The 25,317-nt window shown below is 35.3% G+C and overlaps 1 protein-coding gene and 1 long non-coding RNA gene across 2 annotated transcripts in view; one reads left to right on the forward strand and one right to left on the reverse strand.

Annotated features, from left to right (window-relative positions):
* Positions 1–25,317, reverse strand: part of osp (myosin phosphatase Rho interacting protein outspread) — a 256,712-nt gene that overhangs the window by 225,969 nt on the left and 5,426 nt on the right. The window lies entirely within an intron of this gene.
* Positions 21,514–24,038, forward strand: LOC143915648 (uncharacterized). The gene is made up of 2 exons (XR_013260922.1): positions 21,514–21,612; positions 21,776–24,038. It is a non-coding gene; the product is annotated as an uncharacterized LOC143915648 (long non-coding RNA).

The raw sequence follows: 25,317 nt of genomic DNA on the forward strand, positions 1-25,317 counted from the left end.
TATTCCGCTCTGCGACAACTTAAATAGTGAGATTAACGATTGAAATAAAAAAAGCACTCAAATCTGATCAAACGAACGCTTCCCTAGACCAGACGCTCTCCAACTTTTGCTGCGTTTTCGTAAAGCTTTTTACAACCTTACAATCTCGCCGCACGTCCCAATAAGGTCTTATTGATGCACTTTAAGCCTCTCCTTATATGTTTAGATTCGACGTGCTGCTCTATAAAAGTCCATTATTTCACCTGTTGTCCATACGAACGATCGCTAAACGCTTGCCGTGTAGAAGTAGAATACGAAGGATAATATGACAGTGCAAAGGATAATATGCCAAAAGATATTAAACATTTTAAACTGATATGTATTCAATTTCTACTTATCGTGAATAGTTTTCATCCATTTCACACCATTCATTTTCTCTAATCCATACATATTCATTTAAACATCTTCGGTCTTTTCTAAATCGGCATATTTTTGTTCTTGTTGCCAAATGTATTACAAAATATAATATCTTACTTTTAAATAATGAATAATTCACATAATTTATGTTTCCCTCCTACATTATACATGTTTCTGTTTCAATCAATTATCAAAACATCCAAATAAAACAACATTTTTCCTCAAATATAACAAAACATTATATTATATTCAATCTGCCAATTTCAATTCATCCTTTCCTTTTTCATATCCTTAGTCATACTCAAAATTTGACAACAATAGTATGTAAGTAATTTAAATTGAATATATTTATGTGGCATTATAACCAATATTATATACGATGATAAATTATTGAATAAACTACAATGAACATGATAATGACTATAATTCATCGCGTTGCGTCATCTGAATGGAACATCACAATCACCTGTACATTTTTTGCATTGTTTTAAAGACCACGCTTAATTTATCAGAGATCCATCCAAACAGTAATCGTGAGATCCTTCGAGTGGTTTAAGTCGATCACGAACGTGGACTTTCGTGAAGCAACCAAATTTACGAGACGAACGAACCTTGGGTCGGACGCTGAGCTGTCGACGAGAGGAGCTTCTATTATGATTGATGGGGTGTTGATGTTACGTTTCTGGCAACGTTTCCTACAATTGTCGACGTTTCGAAACAAAAGTCGGCGACCTTCTTCGTTCTGTTGTGCAGTGGTCGAAACAAAAACCTGGTCAGCAATGAGCGAACAGACTCACTCACTTGTCGGACCAAGTAATGGACATTTCCCACAGTACAATGCACAAAGTTGTTCCATATATGGAATAGACTCGTCGCTCTCTCTGGTGCCCGAATAAAGCATTCAAAGGTTGCAATCCAAATATTCGCATTTTCGCTATCGTTGTGCAATATCCACGCCGAACAATGAAACTTTTTTTAACTCAAACTAGAAACGCGATCGGAAGTGCTATTTAAAATTACGCAAGCGCGAAAACTGATTGATATGGAATTAGATCAAGAGACAATGAGCGATATATGTACATATGTAGTTCAACACTGAAAGAACTTTTAAAATCGAAATTGATAAGAATCACCACCTAATAAAAGTTGACGTTAAGTTAAAAGTTGAGTATTATACAAATAATCATAATGAAAATCCGTTCAATTTTTTAACCGAATGGGTTTATTTTAAGAATTATCACGTTTAGTATACCGATTTATTTACGAAGAAGACTGGTAAAAAGTGAAGGAAGTCGTCCGTCATCAGGTTGCTAGTGGTTAAAGTCACATTATGGATTCATCGTCGTTCACCAGAAGCCGTTTATTAAAACGTGTTTGCTTTTCCAATCGAATCAGATTTACACTTGAACTTCATTATGGTTGGTCATAATTTCCAATTCAAACAAAGGCCTCCTTCGAGTATTTTCCCCATTCGACACAATCACTTTGAAATAATATTGCAAATATGCAGTACAATGTTTTCTGGGAAAATTTTATTCACCATTGCAAACATTATGATTTATAAAACATTATCATAGTAAATAAGAAGTTTTACCACCAAAAACTTGGATCATTAAAAATCATCACGGTACGTGAAATGCCATTGAAACGAACATCAATTTTCTTGCAAATAGTTTCTAACATTCAAAACGATGCTTGTGTACACAATACCTTAAAATAATTTTAAGCCCCTATATTTTAGTTCCCGTGTGTCAATTTTCAAAAGTAGCATGGAAAACTTGTGTACGTATAATAAATTCCTTCTGTATAGTTCAAAACTCACCCAATTCAATTTTTATTAAAAAATGGAAAATCTTACCTGAAACAAAGAGAAAAAGAAAAATTAGTATATCTGAAAAATATATATATATGTATGTATGTATGTGCATAAAAACAACTGAGTTGGTTTCTAGTGTTTTAAAAAATATTGTTACTGAAAACTTTCTGGCGAATAAGTAAGTCATTAATATGACCAATTTATTTATTTATATATATATATCTTAGCTATCAAGCTAATTAAAAAAAATACATCTTAATTACTTAACTCTAAAATGTATACTTAACTTATATGTACTGTCCGTCACAGAGGTGTCTCTTCGCACCTCGCAAGAATGCATCCATGGTCTTAGCAGACCTGACGCACTCAGGGAGGGCATTATACATGAGCACACCCCTGTGAAAAACACCCCTAGCTGTCTTATTTTTTCTTACTCTACTTAAAACTATGTTTATCTTTATTTCTAGTATAAAAACTATGTTTATCTCTATTCCTTATTATATAATCATCAAAGTACTTAGGCAATAACTTATGATCTAACTTATAAACAAAAGACAATGTACTAATATTTAGACTAATTCTAATACTCATCCATCCCAATTCATTTAACATACTTCTAATACTCTTAAATCTACTCACATTCAAAATACCTCTCATAGCTTTATATTTAAATAAGGAAAAATCAAACCGGAAGAATTATTGGATAATTTAACACAATGATGCTTTTCATGATTCTCTTCAAGGGGAGGATATTTTATCTAAGGATACGATACTCTAAGGACACGTTATCTTCCTGGTCTGCAATTCCCTAGCAGTGAGGTCGGGGCGTTAATTTCTACGACCAACGCATATTACTGCAATCATTCGATATTTATTGGACAAGATTAGAAGAGGGACACCGCGATGCGCCGGCTGCAGCGAGAGATAAAAGCAAAGTTGTTGCACATGCACATAATGCAATCCTCGACCTACGTTCGGCGTTCTAAGCGCGCACGCGCACTCCCTTTCAAACTACGACATTGCGAAATAATTAAGTAAGTGCCTTTGAACTCCAACGCAAATACTTCCAAGTCTCTGGAATCCGTCCGATTTATCACCCGTCAAAGCCGCATTTTCAAAACAACGAGAAATTTTCGGTTGGACGTTTCCATCCGCAAATTGAGAATGCATTAGAAATTTGCCCACCGCCTCGGTTCAATAGCGATCTGAACTCTACTTATGATATCAATTAATCAATTAAACGCTCACATAATAAATTCAAACTCCACCGTGTCGATAGTCAAAGGAGATAAGAGCTCACTGCCGCAACTACGTGTCTGGTCAAGACCTTTACGGTACACGGATAGACTTTTTCTCATTTATAATATTATAATATATTACCGAGAACATTAATTCCATGCATGCACATCTTGAGCTTTTCGTAGTGCAATTTTATACGCTATATGTAGAAGCACGAAGAATGCATTTTGGAAATAGTGACGAGGTCATCATACTGTCATACGCCGAAGGAGCACTTTCAGCCACACTCAAAATAAACATTGCCATGTGCCAACCGGGTTCATTTGCATCCAGACGGGACAAAATTAAATGAGCTTTCAAATAAAACTCATGACTTTAACTTTAATTAAATAAATACAAAAAAAAAACTATAAAAAGTACAAAAAAAATTGAATGAATACATATTTTCGAACTATAAATACATATATGTATGTGTATTTACATATGTACAGATATTTCGAGATTTTAGTGATGTGCGCGAAATCGATTTTTGCGGAATAATCACCGAACCATAATGCGCACTATGTAATTACATACTTTTGTTACATAATTCTATACTACACTTTTTTTATACTTAAAAACCACAACGTTGTAAGTTAATGGATTAAAATATTGAACAAAATAAATATACAAAATCTGGATGAATGATATTCAAATCGATCATATATCCTAACAGTTAATTTGCATCCGTGAGTTACGTCATTGATAATCCACTCTTTGCTATACAAAATTGAAGAATCATTGGATTACTTATTATTATCTAATCATCTCAAAACATCTCGTTATTAAAACTATCTGCAGTCCTTATATACGATTAAATAGAAGATGGTAGAATGCTATTGAGGCGCATTAATCCTATGAGCTCTCACAGTCTTGTCAAAGCTTATCGATTTTATCTCACATACATAACATTACATCTGATTACATTTTGAAGTGCAATATATGAAATAAAAGAAACAACGGAATTCAACGACACCATGGTTACGTTAAAATTACTCAAATTACTCAATTCAACGACACCATGGTTACGTTAACAAATTACATATAGACAAATAGAGAGGCAACAAACGTCATGTCTTTCCGACAGTAGAATTTTGCACGCGTCTGCACATAATACATGAATGTGCAATGTGCACTTATCGAATGTAAATAAGACGTGCAAGACGAGCACCTGGATCCATATTATAGAATACATCTAAGAAAGGGAAAGTGACTTTGAGCAGCGATAACAAATAAACGCAGTGTCATAATATTCTAATTTGGTCGTTCCGAGTGTGTCTTTGCGAGCTCAAAGAGCAACGAGTGCACTCGGCCTGCGATGACAACGAACATTAAATTTAATTGCAGCAACCGCTTCAGATGCTATTTCCACCGATTTTAATTAGCGACGTGAGCAATTTGTACACTCCTGAAATAAATCAGTGTTGCGTGCTGTCAACGCTCGTTTTATAAGCGAGATATCGTAAATTGGGTTCATTACCGTAACAAACTGAATACACTGTATGATGGTGACAAAGAAAGTCAAAGCTCATATTTGTTCAGAACTATTGTTGGAAATAGGATTTCTATTAATTCGATCAAAAAATTTTAATTTTTGTTGAACATATGTAAGTACAAAGTACCTACATAACAGTGTATGAAATCTAGGACGTGGAAAGCATGAATGGTATGTAAAATTCAATATTTCATACAGAAATATTGGTCAGAAGCATGATCAAAGTAGTAAAATTTGTTAAAATTATTCTAAAAATTGTATATCGTTGTTTTTAACTGGCTAGAAAGGCGCATTGAGGTTTACCTGTATATACATACATACATATGTATGTAAAAATAAATAAATAAATTAAGTGATTTGATTTAATTATTTATACATGAAAAATAAGGCAATGTCAAGATGGATACAATAACAATGATTTGAGTACTTACAAGGAAGTAGAATTGGTTTTTGGTTTTTGAGAATTTGACATTTATTTTAGTATATCTGACATTCAATATATGATATTCAATGGGAACTAGTGATTTTTTTAAAGTAAAAACGTTTAATTTTCACCCATGTGGATATACATATACATATGTTATGTACACACATATATTATGTACTATGTATTACTAATAATACATATGTGGCGCAGTCGGAACCGCAATACGTGCCCGATTCCCGTTTCCCCAAACATGATCATCATTATCGTCATCATCATCGTCGAAGCCGCACTTCAGGCTTTCCCAGGCACGAGGTCAATATTTTCACATGATCGAGACGGTTGTTCTGTGTCAAACGTCCGAAGTTTTTTTGGCTGTTGTCAGTGCGGTTTCTGGTTTGACCGCGACCCTCCAAAACACCGATCGACTGGCAGCTTTACAGTTAGGATTTAATACTGGGTTCTGATGCGATTATGAAACGCGCGCAAACGTACACGAACGAACACACACACACACACACACACGCTCGGAGCATCGAGCGAAAGAAGAGATACGAAATACAGGAAAAAAAGTGTTGTCGAAGAACGCTAATTTGAATGGAGAGCACAGAGCGACAGGTTCAAACGGAACAGTGTACAAAAACGAATGATTCGCGCCGCGTTCGGTGGTTAACTGGCCGTAGAAAAGCTTTCAACCATTGTCCACGGATAGAATAGGCTGATCAAAGCCAAAAAGTGTGGAATGGCGATTGTGGTGCGATGGATTCTAGAAAAGAACGAACCGGTATATAAAAAAAAGAAACGCATACCTATATACATTATAGTTCAATAAAACTTAGTGTCGTTGCCATGGAATAAATATCAAAATAAAATTACGTTCATATGCAAAAAATTACAACACTGTTCTAAGTATTATACATAGATATCTTGTACATACATACATATATTATTTAACTGCCTGAAAAGTTCTCTTATCAAAATTTTATATCTCAAAAGTAGAAATAGAACAATATTGATCCCAATGGTATTTAATTGATGCAATATACATATTTTAATTATATTATATTGAGATTAAGAGTAAATTTGGGGGAGCATTTCGTTAAGTTACTGGTTGGTTTGCTGAGTAATTCTCAAATTCTTGCAGAATTATTAACACAATATGTTCCTAGCCATGTCGGGTACATTAGATGCCGCACTTTGTTCTATTCTCCTGTGGCATGTACCAGTTCGATGGTTTCGTCGCCCGTTGCAAGGAGCATCAAGCTCCTCAACCAGATTTCTGTTGACTTGGATTTGTTTAATCTAATGCATATATCCTGATCTGATTGAGAGATTGTTCAATTTGAGATCTTAACCTGCTCTATTATTGTATTTGTTTTGTATTTATTTTTATTTTTGTATCCTTTTTTTGTTTAGCCATAGTGACGACTTGGAACTATTCTGCAATGCGACAATAGCAAAATTGTTAAATAAATAAATAAATTAACCTTATCAGTAACCTTTCAGATATCAAAATCTATGTACTCAAAAATTTTGTATTAAATCTGTATGGAGAATTATATTATCCATTACAGTTCGTAACCCTCACATTTTCTAGTTACAACGATCGTATAATAGGATAAAACGATATTTTGAAGACATACACACATTCGATAATTTAACGAAAGTGTATCACAGCCTTAATTATAGTAATAAATTTTTTACACTGAATACACTGTAAAAGCCGTTTTATGTCAAAGAACTGCCATAAATGTTAATTTTACAGAATATAAGTGTTACACGTACTTTCATATAAAATATTCAAATTGTGTGTGCTTTAACAAGAACTTAAAATTAGTTTACAGTGAAAGATGAAGGTATCCAAAAAGGATTAACGTATAAAGCTTTTACACTTAAATATATATTGCACATTCATACATCTAAAAATGGATATACATATACATACATATGTACATATGTATGTAGTATATAAAAGGATCCGATATACATAGTATGAAACAATCACTTATAAACCAAGTTTATGTGACCTAGCAATGTCAAAATATGTATAATAGACAGTATGCTACCATATCAGGTAGTACATAAATATTACTAAGAATATTTTAATCAAAAGCGTGCTCTATCGAAGTCCAACGCTTGAACAAACGAACAGTTAATTTTGATAAAACACGTGTAAGACAAATCTCGACATGAATCCACACACACACGCCATATAAATCAAAAGATATTTCTATACATATGCAATTTAAAATCAAATCGACTCGAGCGGTTTTGTCATAAATTGACGCCAAAGGCGTTCACCGTTAAAAAAGCGTCATAGCAATCGTCTAATCATCCATTGCTCCGATAATTGCGCAAAAACTGATCGAAGTTCGAATCAAAGACACAACAAACATAAAAAGAACACGAGCATAAAAAGCGTGTAAAGATTTGAATACGAGTGTGAAATAAACGTACGCACACGCAAAAGTGAAATTACAAGAAAGTATGGTGAGTATGTAGGGCGTGTAGCCAAAGTATTAAATGCAAATAAATCAATATGCATTCGCGCTCTCTAGACCTATGTATGTAGAGAGTACATGCGATAGATTGATCGATCGATAGCCAACTAGAATCGACATTTTTCTGCGGCCCTAAACCGCCACTTATCGGCCAGGAATGCCGATTCGGTACCCAAACGAGTTTATGCCAGGCGCACGCGTTTCGAAATGCAAATGCAACGTTTTCTTTTTATTAATTTAGGTAAAAGCGATTATCGAACATTTGGCATTTGGAGATAAACTCGTCTGCTCTGGGTTCTCGAACTTTTAATTGATATACAGTTTCACTAGTCACTAGTTATCGAATATATGTATGTACATATGCACATATGTACATATACACACTTTTCCCATCTCAATATATTATGTACTATCTGAAGGTGGAAATTCACGTGGGGATTTGCTGGAATACATGTTTCTCATAGAGAATTTTGATAGGACAAACCCTACAAGAATCCTTTGAAGTGTATTACTGAAAATCGTATATAGAGCAAAAAACTCGTCAACACATTTTATCTTATGCATTTATACAATGCCGGCTCTATCAAGGAGCCAATTAGGTTTCAGCTAAAGGCGCACCATGGGGTGTCTTATAATCTTTTCTAATATTTCATAACCTCTATGAGCCAGGGAAGATGTTATCAATTGAATGAGATATTCTAAAAGAATGGGACATAAATACATACATAGAAGAGTTAGATATAGATTAAAAGTTTTGTGAACGCATTTCATGCATGTATGTATGTATGATAAGGTTTTAAAAAATAAAAATTAAATAAACTTTTTTTGTCGTATGAGGCGAAGCGCTGAAAACCAAAATGGCCCATGGGCGTCAAATATCCTGGAGACGAACCTGTATCTATGTATATAAAAATTAATACGCCCGGACAAAGGCGGTCAAATGTTTCTCCAACATACAAATCCACGATTTTCAAACTAAGGACCATAAAATTTAACTAGGTAGGTGTTAGTCCAAGTGTTCACTCCGGCTCGTTCATGAAAATATTAGTTTAAACATTTATACACGAACTATAGATTTCAGTTTAAAGTGATAAAAGTCAAAAGCTTAAAATGGGAAATCCTCTGGAAACCGAGTTACAGCGTTGCTTTTGTGGACAATATAACTGACCAGATGTACATATGAACAAATTAGTATATTCATGAACGAACGGAATGTACACTTGGACTGTAACATATGTAATATACATAGATACTATAGAACTAAGCCGGGCACATAGAACTATACCTATGCATATTTAATAAATCGTAATACCCACTAGTAATTAAAAAAAGTATTGTTGATAATGTTAGGTGCATTGTGAAAGACAGCCACGAGCGCAACTAGGATCATCCGATCAATTGTATTGTGTTGTGAATGAGAACCTAATTTGTTAGAGGACTCCGCAGATAACTAAAACAGGCAAACAAATCTCTGGGTTATAGATAGATAACCAGCAAAAAATACTGATATCATTTTTGTATATCATATGTATCACCGATACTAAGTAAACCAACGAAAATTTAAGATCCAATCCTGTGGGAAGACGGCCGTCATTGGGTGATGATCGTCAGTGGGTCATGTTTCCGAGCATTTCATCCACAAGTTTAGCCTTGCCGATGGCGCGGCGTGGCGTGTGCGTAGTAACTGTAAAGCCCGAGTGGCAGGTTGCTCGGGCTGACACGCCTATATGCGTCGTTAAACATTAACCCTTTCGGCGTGTTGCACCTCAACCAAACTTGCGACTCTTCTGCAAAAAGACGAAGGTCGACGGGTGCCACCAGCTTCGACAATAAACACCGACGCATCTCCTCCTCTGCGTAGCAAACGAGCGAGAACTAGAGGTCAACGCGTGTCGAGGTACCGTTGCTTCGGACGACCGGAATGCGAAGGAGGAACGACGACGAGAGAAAAAATATACGACACTATTTGGAGCCCTTTCGCTTTTCTTTTTGCCTTCCATCTCCACTATTTCGACGGGCGGTTCTGAAGAACAAAAAACTCCCATGATATCATATTATTATCATACATACATAAATTAGTGTCAGATATGTAATATCTTTCGACACTGATCGGCAATTTCTTTATATATGCAATGTCTTTATAGTGGAGTGCCATATTATATGGAAACAAATTGTTAACTAAGCTGTACGCAAATTATACCAATGTTGTAGGCAAATATTCTAGTAGTTTTCGTGCGAAGTTTGAATTTTATAATTTACTAGGTGAACCCGGCAAGCGTTGCAGTGCCACAATAACGCATGCAATTCCCGTTCCCGTTTCTCGATATGTTTCAGTTTCAAATTAATACTTAATAATCAAATTGAACTACAGTAATTATAATTTGTCGGAAAAACGCAGGTGGCGAACACATTTTAAATACGTCAATTATTAAATTATTCAATTGTTTATTTATTTTACCATAAAAACGCAGGTGGCGACGCGAAAACACTTGAAATTATTGCGTTGCAATGCCACTCATTCCTGTTTTCCCGTTCCCGTTCCCATTTTTTGGCGATTTTTTTTTAGAGAAACCATCGTGGGCATGCACACAATAACTCATATAAGTTTCATCGCAGTCAGGTGGTATAGGAACGTATACGTGATAGACAGACAAACATCGATTTTTATACATATGTATGTAGGTATATATACGGGTGCGCAACGAAATGTAGAATATCAATATTTCGAATTGTACAAATGCAGACTTTTTTAATTTAGAATACGAATGTGTCAAAGGAAGAGGTACCAAAATCATCCACTCTATCCATTGAATGATCTACTTTTTGCTAAGTTCTTATTCCATGATACATGTGAATTCTGAATTTCCCAAATTTTAATGTTCAAAGTTCGAATATTCTGCATTTGTACGATTCGAAATAAGATATTATAACTTAGTGATTATGTGATGGGTGCTCGTCGACTACTGGTTTACTAGCACTAATCACCATGCCTTTTTGGCATGTTCGCGCCAAAAAGGCATTTAGCGAGCTACATATGTACATACATAGTACATGCATCAGCCAATAAGGTCTTGCACATTTTGTCCATCGATGTCTCTGATGCTCTGTAATATTTTTTTATCGATGTTAGTGATTGGCCAGGAAGGCGCATTGAAGTTTATCTATTAGGCCTTCCTATATACATATGAATGTATGCATAAAATATCAAAATACTCTTCCCGCTCTGCATTTTTTAATTGTATAAAACTTGTAAAATATGTGACGTAATAATTGTATAAGAAGAAAGTGGCATAGATCCACTTTTCTTCATTTCGAGAAATACATACATAGCTCGAAAACATTCAATATTATATAATGTTTTGCGTTTAACAATATTTAAAAATACTGATGACCTATAATACGTTTATCTGGCTATTCCGAGATTCTGGACATATCGAATTAAAATAACTGATAATTTGTGAATTACTCATATGGCGCTGTTCACCTTTAATTGTATATACATATGTATGTATGTTTGGACAGCATACATATGTACATATGCTAACACGCGTACTATTTCCGAAATCGGACTGCAAAGGGTTAAAATTCAATAACCCGGTAAAACGAAAACATACGACCCACTGAGATAAAAATGTGGATTACGCGAGATCGAACGAATAAATCTTAACACGGTGGCTTTTTTTTTAAAGCGACCGAATAACTGAACGTTCATTTGCAAGATCGACGCTTTCCGATAAGTCGTGTGTTGTACGATCGATTTGCGCGCAAATTAATCCGCAACAAAACTGTAAAATAAATATAATTACATATATATGGACCGAACAAATTTAAAGCTTCCTGTCCCCGTAACGAAGCTGTGATACCGGTAAAAATTTAATATCGGCCAGGTCATCTTACACATACATCAGTGAAAATGTACGCGAAAATATCATCATATATGTCATACAAAAATATATGCATTATTCAGGATTAAGTTTAGTAAAAAGTTTACGATGACCGTTTAATCGATGAAGATTGAACTTTTGAAAAGGCTATCAACGTACGTAAAAAAGTAGTAGTTAAACATCATGCGTACATCCTTTTAAATTTGTAATAAGTGTCGATACGATGAAGTAAATACATCGTATTTACAAATGTAAGTAACGAATCAAAACATGTTATAAAAAAATCAGATCAAATTATTTCAAAAATCAATCTCAATGGCATACATTTTTATAGGTAGGCAAAACGAAAGAACATTCCATAGAAATTGCCCAAAGTGCAACCTTCGAACTCAACACTGTTAGGGCGTTGATTAAATGCGGTCATTAATTATCGCCTTTTTTTATCCAATTTGTCCAATGAAAACGATCATAAGTCATCGATAAGTGTGAAGTTCTAAAATTCCATTTCAAGCTGGAAAAATGCTGAGACTTGTTACTAAATACGTGTAACAAATTTCGTGAAATGTCGATAAATTATAGCGTAAGCTCCTTATCGGAACACGATCACGACGGGAAGAAAAAAATAATCGAAATTAATTTTTGAATTTTCCATTTAGAACCACATTTGTAATATTATATTTATTTATCTTAACTGGTATCAATAGCGGACGGAGAACATATCGATCAAATATAGAATGAAATTTACTAACATTATTATGCAAATATGAATACAAAAGGCATTCAATGTTACTTATGTACATACATACATATGTATATTCAACAGATAATATCGTTTTGAATATTTTGAATAAATTCCTAATGTTGATTTTAAGTTTGATTGTTACTAGTTGAAGGTTTGCAATTTGATTCGTGTCAATATATAATACCTAGACATATGAGCCGTTATATTTGAAAGTGGTATAAGTCCACTTTTCTTCATTTTGAGAAATATAGATTCTGAACATATAAAATTAAGATAAGTGATAGCAATTTGTGAATTGAGTCAAACAGAAATAATGTCTTTGGAACTGAAAATTGGACCTCCGCCACTTTCAAATATAACGGCTAATATGCAAGTCTTATTTATATAAAAAGAAAGCTAATAAGAGGTTTGTAAAGAAAATTATAAACCTTTATCGCCGCATTTCACAGTACATATCGATGGCTTGGTGCACGATATCGTATGTCCATTTTTAATTTGTACCGAATTTTAAGTTCGTATCGAAGTTTGTGAAACAATATCTGTACACCAAGCCATCGATATGTATGTATATAACTTATGGGTTAAGCTTTTTTTAGACTATTTTTCTACATTGTGCTTTATTTATTTCCAAAATAAGTTATACACTATTGCATTTCCTATCATATCTCAGTGTGTATGTAGAAAAAAAGATATCTAAGCTCTATGCTACTTAGGAAACTAACTCAGCTGAACTTCTGTTGTATACTAAACATTATAATATAATAAACTGCATAACAGATTTTTTTACTAAACCAAACGAGACATAGATTACAGTAATACGGTAACTAATATTTTATATTTTCATTATAAAAAAATCGATTAAGGTTAAAAATCGTATGTTCTATATTTACAAGCGAGAAACAATTAAAATTGACGAAGACAAGCGAATGCCGGCGTTTTACGGTAATTAACGCTATTAATTACAAACGCTCAATCAGGGACAGGAGATCCGTCCGAACATACATAAGTTGGTTGGTTAGTTAGTTGAGAGACCAAGATTTTCACTCGATTGATCGATGGATATTGTCTGGGTATCGCTTGATTAGGTTCGGCCGCTAGTTTATTCGCCGCTGCGACCAATCGCAATCATTATTAGTTGCGACGAGCGTTAAAATTCCTGAATTACAAAAGATTTCTGGGTTCATTTGAATGCGGGTGAAAAAACCGGTTGCCATGGCCGCGGGAGGACCCGCCATCGTCGCACACTTATGAATATTTTCCGAGAATACCGTTCGATTTCCACAAATCACACACAAAATGGATGAGTCGGAGATTCAAAGAAGAAGCCGCTGGACGTCCAGAATTCCAACAGCCGAAACGAGGTGAAAGTCGACCCCAAAAGAGTAAATGTCAATAAGCAAAGGAGGCGAAAGCTATGATGATACATATTGATATGATGATAATCGGAGCAAGATTCACCCTTTCGAACGCGCTCGAGAAACGAGTATCGACGTTCATATATGTATGTACGATATTTAAAATTTTATACATGTACACGTTTGTTTTTGAATCGACAAGTTCCGGTTTGTACATAAGTGCTAAATACATAGGAAAACCTTGATTTTTCTATTGCACAGCCTCATATAAGGCGTTGCGGAATATTATTGGTAAGTCTGGATACATGAACGTTTACAAGTTTGCAAGGCAACTCTTAACTGATTACGATTGTTCTGCTCGATGCGGTCTATTTCCTAATCCACCCACTCGTCGGCATACCTTTACTTATGATTCACAGGGACAAAAACCAAAGATCCCAGAATAAATCCTTGAAACGAGAAATTCAACCTTCAAAACTAAATATTGAAACTATCAATCAATTCCAGCACCATACATGTAAAACACCTTTACAACATTTTAAAAAAGTATTTTTGAAGAAATATAATGAATCATTATGGATATATGATAGTTTCAACTCATATGGATATATGATAGTTTCAACTCATATATGTATATGTACGAGACAGATAAAATTAGTCAAAATCTTTTCACCACCTATAATGTAATGCTCAAATCCATTTGTAACTAATATCCATTTGAATCTAAGACTTTTCAGTCATAAAGCTATAGCGAAATTAAAAATGATTACTCATTTATGGTACCTGCATAAGACATATACATATGTACATACATACACATGTAGGTTCACCATCCACTGCTGGATCATAACCTCTCCAACACGCTTCTATTCGTCTCAGTTTTGCACAACTCTCATCCATCTCACCCCACACATTTTTCTAATTTAATCCATCCATCTTCTTTGATTGTTGTCTTGGCTTCGCAACATGCGCATTTGGACCGATATGAGCGCCGAAGATGTTTTCCGAGCCGCTGAAGACCGATGCGGATATCTGCAAAAAATCGACGAGGTGGTCGCCAACGTCCGGATGCGGATAAGGCATTAGGAAGAAGAAGAAGATCATCCTGCAGCTTTCGTTTTACTCTCGGGTACCATTCCAGCATTTTTTTGTCCACCTTCGTCCATTATTCTAGCCACGTGACCCGCCCATTGTCATTTGAATATTTTTACTCTCTCCACTATATCAACTACCTTTATCATACCTGTCAACCACGTACTCCGTTTCGTATCTCTCCTCGTTATGCCGAGCATACAACGTTACATACTTATTTGAATGCATTGAATTTTGTGTAGCATTTTTGCGACCAATTTTCACACCCATACGTCATCACCAGACTTAAATAATTTGTAAACTCATACATATGTATTATACATACAATATGAACTATTCCATAAAAAAAAATACCAATTTGATTTAGATTTGATCAATTTTATCTTCAGATTACGAAAATTCAACGCTCATAAGTATATATGTACATACAGACATACATACATACACATGTGCTGTTCAAATGCATTATCAATTTTCACATGCTGATAAAAATATAATGTCACAGTGCAATTGTTGCAACCAGACAACAAACGTAAGACTTTAATATCCTTTAGCACTATCGTGTGTGCCATTTCACCTCGGACACTTAAAAGCGAAGTTCCACAATATTTAGAGCTTCCACACCCACGCTAAGGTTAGCGACCCAACGAACAACACTATAGTCAAAAGTGCACGCAGGCTGCGAACTTCATTCTGAAAACCCATGTAGGCAATTACATATGAGAAATGCGATACGCGTACACACTTTGCCACACCTGCCGAACTGAAAAGTACCCAAAAAAGGCTCCAACGGTGTCGAACTCGATTATGGTGGTGCATGATCGATGACTACGTCGACCTCGATACTTTTCGGTCAGAGGTGGCATAGTACGTACATATTTATTATACGTATACATACGAGACATATCATATTATACCTATGTATATGTATTGTACACTTATACATTATTCGTGTGCACTCACAACCGCTACGGCTGGTCTTTTCAGTGCGTGAACCGGCAATTATTCATCCATTGTTGAGCTCGATTATTTGCATACATAATATCATATTGTCATGCTGGCGATTTACTCGAACAATATAACCTTCCCCCCCCCCCCCACCATTTTCTTGCCTCTTGACATCCCAATCCTCCTTGTCTTTGCATGGTCAATTTTTCAAACGTTGCCTCATTTGGAATGAGTGTACATACATATGCTGACTTTAAACAATCGGGGACATATTGCTTGACAACTTAAATACATAAATCACATACTTCTCCAGAAACCCCAGTCCTGAACTAATCTCTATGTATAATTTGGATCCCCGTCTCTGTCCTCAAAGAGTTGGCAGTTTCAAAGAAATTCTCCACAACATGTAGAAAAAGGATTCTTTCCTACTTTGTAATATGGAGCAATAGTTAGGAAGAATGTGGAGAATCTCGAGAACTGGTAGTAAGGCTAGCGAGAGGAGGGTTCCTACAAGATGGTATGATCGAATCAAAAAAGTAAAGGAATCGTCCATAAAAATTGAATTTAACTAGTAACAGTACCGGGAGGAGTGAAGCAGATTGTCCACCGAATCTCATATGAGAGGAATGACAGGAATGGCGGCATTGAGCAAAAGGAGAAAGAAGATCTCATGAATCGTTATCACTAGTTCTGGATACATTATTTAAAGTTCAAACCCACAACAGTTTGGCGGTCCACCGTAGATTTCCACAGGTCTGACATAGATAGTACCTGTATGTATAAAACATGAGTGGCAGGGCGTCTCACCGTATCTAAACGTCAAAGTCAACATTGCGGTGTGTCGTAACCGGTGTGCCTTCATTCTATTATCTCATTCGTATCCATCTATTCCAACCTCTGGATTGTGCGACGCACCAATTTGTGACGTGGAAATTGCCGCTGCAGCCGGCGTTCACACAATGCATCATCGGCAAATGTCTGAAAGTGGTTTAATTCATCGGCAGCAGCCGGATCATGACTCGTCCGAGAGGAGAGAGAGATAGGCAGCTCGGAACATCAATAGGAGATTTTTAATTTTCACCAAGCCCGGCGTCGAGATTGCCTGTATATGACTTGCATTGTGTATTTTTGTACTGTCGTAATGCGCCGATCATGAATAAAATAATAGGCGAATGACGTAGGCACAAAATAAAAGTATATCTATCATCGTGATCCATCCGTAGACTGCTAAAACTCAACGCTGCGTTATTTCAATACTTCTAAGAATGGAAATCACAACACCAACAGTTTTCTGCGATTTCTACGATCATCCTATGCATATGTAAATAAATAAGATTCGTTGAATTGTGAAATTTTAACGAAATCAGTCACTTGATTGTTTCATTCAAATTAAAATTAAAACAGCCATATTAAAGTAAACAATTACATTTATTAATTGTAGATACACATACATGCATACTCACTAACGAAGCAACTTTCAGATTTTAACTATGATATTTTAATTAATTTACAGTCAAAATCCAACTGGAAATACTCACTATACTATCACTATATATTTTAATAAAATCTAATACTTATAAAATATATATTGAGTGCAATTTAAAGAAAAATAATTAAAGATCACGTATTTTTAGCATCTATTTTTATTTTATTTGCACACTTTCAAGTTTCATTTTAGCTAAGAGAATGTTCAGTTTTAGCACGTATATCTTTTAACCATGATTTTTTAAATTAAAATAAATTTTAATATTTTGTTATACAAATTATAAAATACATATTATAAAAATTAAAGGTAATATAATAATTAATTAAATATAGAAGGCTTGTAAAAAAATACGTAAAATGACAATTATTAAGAAATCGTGATACACGACAAAATACGGGTATCAAATAATTTACAAAAAAAACCAAAAAAAGGAACTTAATTTTGTAAATCTATATATGTATATGTACGTATATAAAAATCAATATTTGTCTATTTGTCTGTCACCTATGCGTTCCTATACCATTCAACCGATTGCGATGAAACTTACAGGAGTTATTGTGTGTATGTCCGCGATGGTTTCTGTAAAAAAATCGCCAAAAAACGGGAACAGAAACGGGCATTGCAACGCAATAATTTCAAATGTTTTCGTGTCGCCACCTGCGTTGTTAGGGTATAATAAAACAAACAATGGAATAATTTCAAATGTGTTCCAAATGGGAACGGAAATTACATGCGTTATTGTGGCATTGCAATGTATGCCGGGTTCAGCTAGTATTATATAAAATATATATGTAAACTGTAACCATGCATATGTGGCTAGATTATGTACAAGTGCATTATTAAAATAAAATGGAAAATGAAAGTCAAACTTCGGTACGTCCTGAAATAAATCGTCAAGTTCTAGACATTATCTAAATCAGTATCACGATTTGGGTTTAAAAACCGGCCGGAATGAAATATCGACTTAATTTAATAGCAATTAGCTGTAATTGAATTACGACAAGTTCCATATTTGGACAAGTCCGTTTTGACAGCCCACGTCGCGCTACATACAGCGTTCGGCGCCACTGGTTTACGCGTCAAACTCTATTATAATGAACTTATCTTATCCATAACAATGACGTATCGGCGTGTCCTTGTATCTGCAACATTTTCTAACTCCAAAACGCCGACAAACGAACCAGGAAGAACACGCCTAGAGCGCCTAATTGGGAATAAGTAAAGTGCACGTTGTTTACATACGAAACGCGTTAACACGTCGAATGCCGGCGCGTCGAGCACGCGGCTCGGCGATTTCAATAATTATAACGCGAATTATTCGGTGAACGCATACTCTGCAGTTTTTCGTTTCTGCGAATCACCTGTTCGAAGAAGAGTCCCGAGTAAGCGGGAAAAAAACGTCGACATGTACGAAGAACGCGCAAATCGACAATGAAAAATGCCCGGATTTCGTCATCGTCGTCTCGACTCCACCTGTGTGTGTGGAAAACGAAAATAAAATTAAAAAAACAAAATCGGCGATGCAATTTTTAAGAGGACGCACATTTTTGAACGGTACTTGTGTGCGGTATCCTCGCACCCACGCACTCGCAAATATAATAAATCAGCCATTTTATTGACAGCAAATAAAACGCAAAAAAAATTCACACTGTGAGAAAATTTGGGAAGATGCGCTAAAAGAAATATTTTATCGCTGAAGTCGGTCAGAATAAAATATGTACCAACTTGAGTGGGTTTTTTTTACATTACCATAATACAGAATGTACATATCAGATTTTGTAATTTGGTGATTACAATCTAATTGACCAAGTATGTACATACATTTCTAACAAGCATACAGTATCCTATTATCACTATACATATTTGCCATATATGCAGTATAAGGTTTTTCAGTGATTGCTTCCTGTAGCCTAGGACGAAATTGAAATCAGGAAAGGATATAATCATTTCAGAGGATAAAATATATTTTTGGCGAAGTAAAATTCTGACAGGAAACAGTCGATTTATATTTTATATTTAGTTATTTATTGTATTATTATAATTAACACACAAACAATGAATAAGGAATAATAATAAAAATAACAAATTAATGACCAATGTGAGATCTTTATTGCAATTCCGGATCCAGATTTTAACTTTACACATAATATAAGATGTTTCCATATAAAAGTACAATAAAATCGACTGCACTACACACTCCAGAAGTAAAACTTCCTTATGCAAAATCAACTACTATTAGGCTTGTAAGGTAATTCTCGAGAAGTGTGAAAGTGGAGGGGAAAGGCTACTCTATTTCTTATTTCAGTTTTTTGCAACGTTTCAATTACTTTTAAAATTATTGTATTATATTATATACATATGTTAAGTTAAAAATGTATAATTTTTCTGTCAATCCCGCTTAAATATGCACAATACCCACGAAGACCTTTAAAAAGCGCAGTATTTAATTTCCAATACTCTTCAATAACAGTAAAACTGTCGAGCGACGAAGTCAGAATCCATAATAATGATGGATTCTGTATCCATCTATATCCATAATAACGGATACGAGAATTTAAAATCGCAAGAAGAGTGCGCTTTCCAACGCACGTCCGTGCAAAACAGTAAACATCCTCCCAAAAATAAGTTCTGCAGAACGTTCGCAAATTCCCGACAGGATTGTCGAATTCAACAATTCGTCGAATGTCGTCGAAATTGCCATTTAACATCGTGACCCAGTCTCGTCGGCGCCAAAGAACTCAAAACAAACGAATGCAACACAACTGCAAACAGTAATGTAATTTATGCAGCAAAGTCACACATTGATCAGCTGCTAACCAAGAGGCGAGCAAACAATCCGACAATCTGACAAAACCAACAACTACCCGGTAAAGCACTGACATAATAGCGCAGAGAGAACGGCACTGATTTGCGTGCGGACCGCAACGTGTTAATGCCGAAAAAAAACCGCTCATGAATTACATACATTACCAGGATTCCTCTTCAAACATCATTAGATGATTCTTTATGTTATAATTGTTGTGCGAGGCGGCACACGCGCATAATAAATTCCATTTAAATGTACACGTGCGGAAAACACGTTATTAATTTTTTTTTCAGCAACAACAACAACAACAATAAACGCACACACCTCTCCAACAAATTACAATGCAACATAATGCAAATCGAAAACACCGGGGATGATTTAATGCCGACATTGCGCGCCATAAATCATGAATATTCACAAAGCGGTTTAGAAATACCGATGACAATTTCATAGCTGTTTATATTATAACAATAAGACCCATTTTAGACCGGTAAGATATGACATGTACGTACCCTGCAGGAATGAAATCGTTGTCAATAAAAGCGACAACGATAATACTACGCGCAAATTGTTTATTCACACGAATTGCGGCACAATGGAGCATTTCCGAGAATGTCCACATGGAAAATATGCGCTAGAATAATTCATAAGATAACAAATTACTGGTTGTATCACAATATCGAACCTTTGGCCCTTTCAAGCACACCTAATTTCCAATACAATTTTGATTATACCTATACAATAGAATGAAGAATTGAGGCGAAACATTTCTGTCGTAATGATAAAAGTCGCACAGTTCAAAATTCATACTTTATCAATATACGAAGTATCAATACTGAGTATTGTTTTCGTGAAAATTGTAAAAAACATATTCAGTTTTCACTTATCACGTTTTCACGTATTTCATCGTGTACGTAATCATAGTTACTACAAGTATTAGTGTTACAAAGTGATTTATACTTTTAATACTCGTAGAGTATTTGGGGAAACATTTCTATAAATTACTGGTTGGTTTGGTGATCAATCCTAAAAATTCATGCAGAGTAGAACTTCAATATTACCAGCCAACTCAGGTATATTCGATGCTACAGTTTGTTATTTTCCACTGGGGCACGTACCTATTTGATGGTATTGTCGCTGTTACAAGGGGTATCAAGTTACTCAATCAGATTTCTGTTAACTTGGATTTGTTCAATCTAAAATATGCTGATCTGGTTGAGGGATTATTTAATTTGAGATCGTAATGTTCTCACATTGTATTTTTATTTTTATATCTTTAATTTTTTTTTTCGTGGACATACATACATATGTATGCATAGGTATTGTGACGCCCTGGAATATACCTGTAATGTCACTATGGATTAGTTGTAGTAAATAAATAAATAATAAGTCATAAGTAGAGGTAGGATAGTCACAGTGCTATCCATTGTTCCATTGTTGTAAATCCTTTGTAAAAAAGGTTCGGCAAACCTTTAACAATGCATTTACAACCTTTGAACAATACGCGGCACCTTCTGGGTCCGGTGACTAGTCATAACTTATGACTCATAAGTATACAGGAGATGGTTCAACGCTAATATTAGATATCCATTGATTTGGTACTAATTATTATAATAAATATATTGTTCCCACTTGTGCAAAAAATAATTTTGAATTTACTTATAATAATGCTGTAAAAAATATAAAGCAGTTGCCTAGTTCGGCCTGCGAAATGCCATTCGGCTAATACGTGGCTCCAAACTTTAGTTGGGCATATTCGACATTTTTCTTTTGGGGATACAGAATACGCATAAAATAAGATAAAAATGACATTTCAACCCAAAAAGGACATGAATTGAATTGTGAAGAGTTCATAAATATCCCGCTAAGAGAAGTACATATTATACAACGCAACATAACAGAGGATACGTTTTGAGTCTTTGCATGTCAACAAAACTGATTATTTCAACAAAAGAATGTGAGTACACGCAGACAAGCACTGGTTGAATTTGAGACGAGGCACCAGCAGCGGCCATCATCATCAGTATTCAACTTCGGTCCTGGATCGATGTCCATCAGATTGTCGGGGCAGGGTCCCATCATGAGACGTTATTATGCTAATCACACAGGCATCGTCTGGAGCCCTCGGGGGCCCTTGCCTCCATCTGCTCGAGACACCGAGCCTTCAGACCCGCGTCAGCGTTGGACCAGAACATATCGAAAAGGGCCGCTGGACTTGAACCCTGACCATGAACCACGGTTGACAAGCCAGGCGAGGTGGTCCAACTGACATACGTGCACGTACTACCTCTGAAGGAAATGAGTAAAAAAAAACGAGCAACGAAATAAAAGTAACCAACGAACTCGACCAGCACACTGTATGATTGATTTACCTGGTGCTGGAACCAGCACCGATGGAGATTGGCGAGCTCCGGAATACGTGTCTGTTAATTAATCACTCATCACCGAAATGTAGTTCAGTGGTTTTCAAATACCGACAGGCGTGCACTGTACGTAGCGAATTTGCTGGATTTCTAATCTAGTTTTAATTACACTGCATATTGTTAGGTACCTACATGCTCACTACATACATATGTATGATAGAAGACGTCGAGATTTACCCTAAATTTCATAATCAATCTAATATAAAATATAAGCTACAACGATAATTCAGAAAGTAGAGCATTTGCACAAGATTACAATTGAAATACGATATTCATAAAGTTTTGAATTGGAAATGTACATATGTACATATGTGCGTCTAGCATAGTCAGGCCTATGGACTGAAATTAAGATTTATATTCCATGCAAACGAAATTCACATTTGCAATTCGCAATTTGGTCGAAGAACTTTGGAATTTGACTATTCGGTATCTAAGTAGGACGAGATACTGTAATAAGCGGTTTAGGAAAAAATATTGGGGTATAAAATTCACAATTTCTATTACATACATGTAAAAAATTTTCGATCCGATTCGATTAGCCGTTTGGGAGATAATTGGATTCAAAAACTTGGACACGGACTTGGATAAAATAAAGGGAGGTACCATTTCCGGTCAACTTAAAAATGTGAAAAAAAAATTTATGTCGTATCGATAAGAATTTCAGTAAGTTTCAGTTGTATAGGACTAACGGTGTTCAAAAAAAACCTAAAATACACAGACACACACATACACACACATTTTTCTAGATCATGAAAACGTGTTCGATTCTGAGTTCAAATCAGTCAAAATCTCGAATTAGAATTTTCGCATGATCACAAAACTTCCATCTATTGTTACTACGTACATAAATAAAGTAATAACTTTTCAAAAATATTGATGACCACAACCTCCACATCTAATATACCAGTGTATTCACAGGTTACCCCAATATGACACTGGCCAGATAATACATAAATAACTGTTTCACATAAACATACATACATATGTATGTATATAAATATAAAAACACATTTAATTTTATTTTACACACATTCACAAGCTACCAAAATAAAATTAAAGAACTGTAATAAAATATTGTTATAATCATCAGATATACTATTCATAGTTTAAATTGAAAAATTTTCACAAAAACATTCAAAATTTAAATTGCGGCAATGAGTAATACAAAATAAATGTAAATGGCAAATTTAAAAAATAAATCAACCAAACAAAAAGGCCAATGACATCAGACATGATTAATCCGTCAGTTTGATACGAAACAGCATTCAAACATATCAAACAAAATTGTGCCAACTTCGAACGAGATAAGACAGAAAAAAAAATCAATTACGTATTATCTGAGGAAAAGTTAACCCTACATATGTATGTATGTGTGTATATACATATGTATGTACATACTTCACCCAATTCGCCTTCTTTTCAACTGATAAAGCTCATGAGCTTATTGAATCGTGACATCAATACGAGAAGACAATGCAGTATTGTAAATAGAATTTAAGGCCAACATGATAAATTGTGCATTGATTGACTTAGCAGTAACGAACACACTATGCGACAAACGTCATCACAAAAATATTTCAAAAGCTATGTACTCCATCCAAATACACAATGCTGGATAGATTTAGGAATGATGCGTTTTTTACGTGTATGTAGTAGAGTGCGTGCCCCTTCTGGGTGAGGTTGATGAACCGCGCCAGTGACTACCGAGTCACAATTTGATAGGGGGATAAAAAAAAATAGTGGTCTTAGTCATTGTTGAAGACATCCACCGTCCTCAGATGAGGAACGGAGAAGTGTGGGCAGCAGACGACAAACACCCGGTGTGGTATTTTACTAGTAGATATGTAGAGCCAGAACCCAGTCGGCGAGAGGTAATGGGACGGGCGGTGCCCCCGGCCGAGCTGGCTGTCTCCACCTAATGATATACCGTGCTCTCGATAGCGTTTTAGCAATTATAATTATTACATTATAATGCCGTGTGATGTGTTCGTGGGACAGGCAAGGTTGTCCAGACCCACGCCGTGGCCGCTCCTCCGGCTCGGCCCAGTCAACCAACCGCCTTTGAAAACAATCGTCAACCTCAAAAGCCAATGACAAACATACGAACCGAACCGAACGTCAACCCACTCTCGATAATGCTAACGACGATCGAAAATGGTGCAATGATTGCATCACTTCCTCGATTTTTGCTCTTTCAAACCATGTAACAGACTATTTACTTAGTAGGCAGTATACATATGTGTGTGTGTGTGCGTGTGAACACATATGTACATACATACATACATACATAAATACACAAGGTGCAAGGACGGCTACAAGAGCACTTTCAATAAAATTTTAATGTCAATCTTATTGTAAGTAGTTGGAATATAAAAATACAAATAATGGCGTCTACACCTTTATAGGAAATTTCGATAAAAGGTAATAAAAAATTAACTTCAAACGATCACTGTGCTAATATGACGAATATACTGTTTTACAAAGATCGTTTACTTTAACGATGTCTCCATAGTCTTGTACGTATGCATCAGTTGAACTTATTATAAAACGTCGTTACTGATCTATTCAACAATATTAATACAATGCTAGATCTGTTCCGCAAGAAAACGAAAAGAAAAATTAGAGTGAAAAAAGTAGCTTTCGCCACTGTTTAATTGAATTGTGACGAAAG

Source organism: Arctopsyche grandis, chromosome 8 (genome assembly GCF_051622035.1).
Source record: "Arctopsyche grandis isolate Sample6627 chromosome 8, ASM5162203v2, whole genome shotgun sequence".
Taxonomy (NCBI): domain Eukaryota; kingdom Metazoa; phylum Arthropoda; class Insecta; order Trichoptera; family Hydropsychidae; genus Arctopsyche; species Arctopsyche grandis.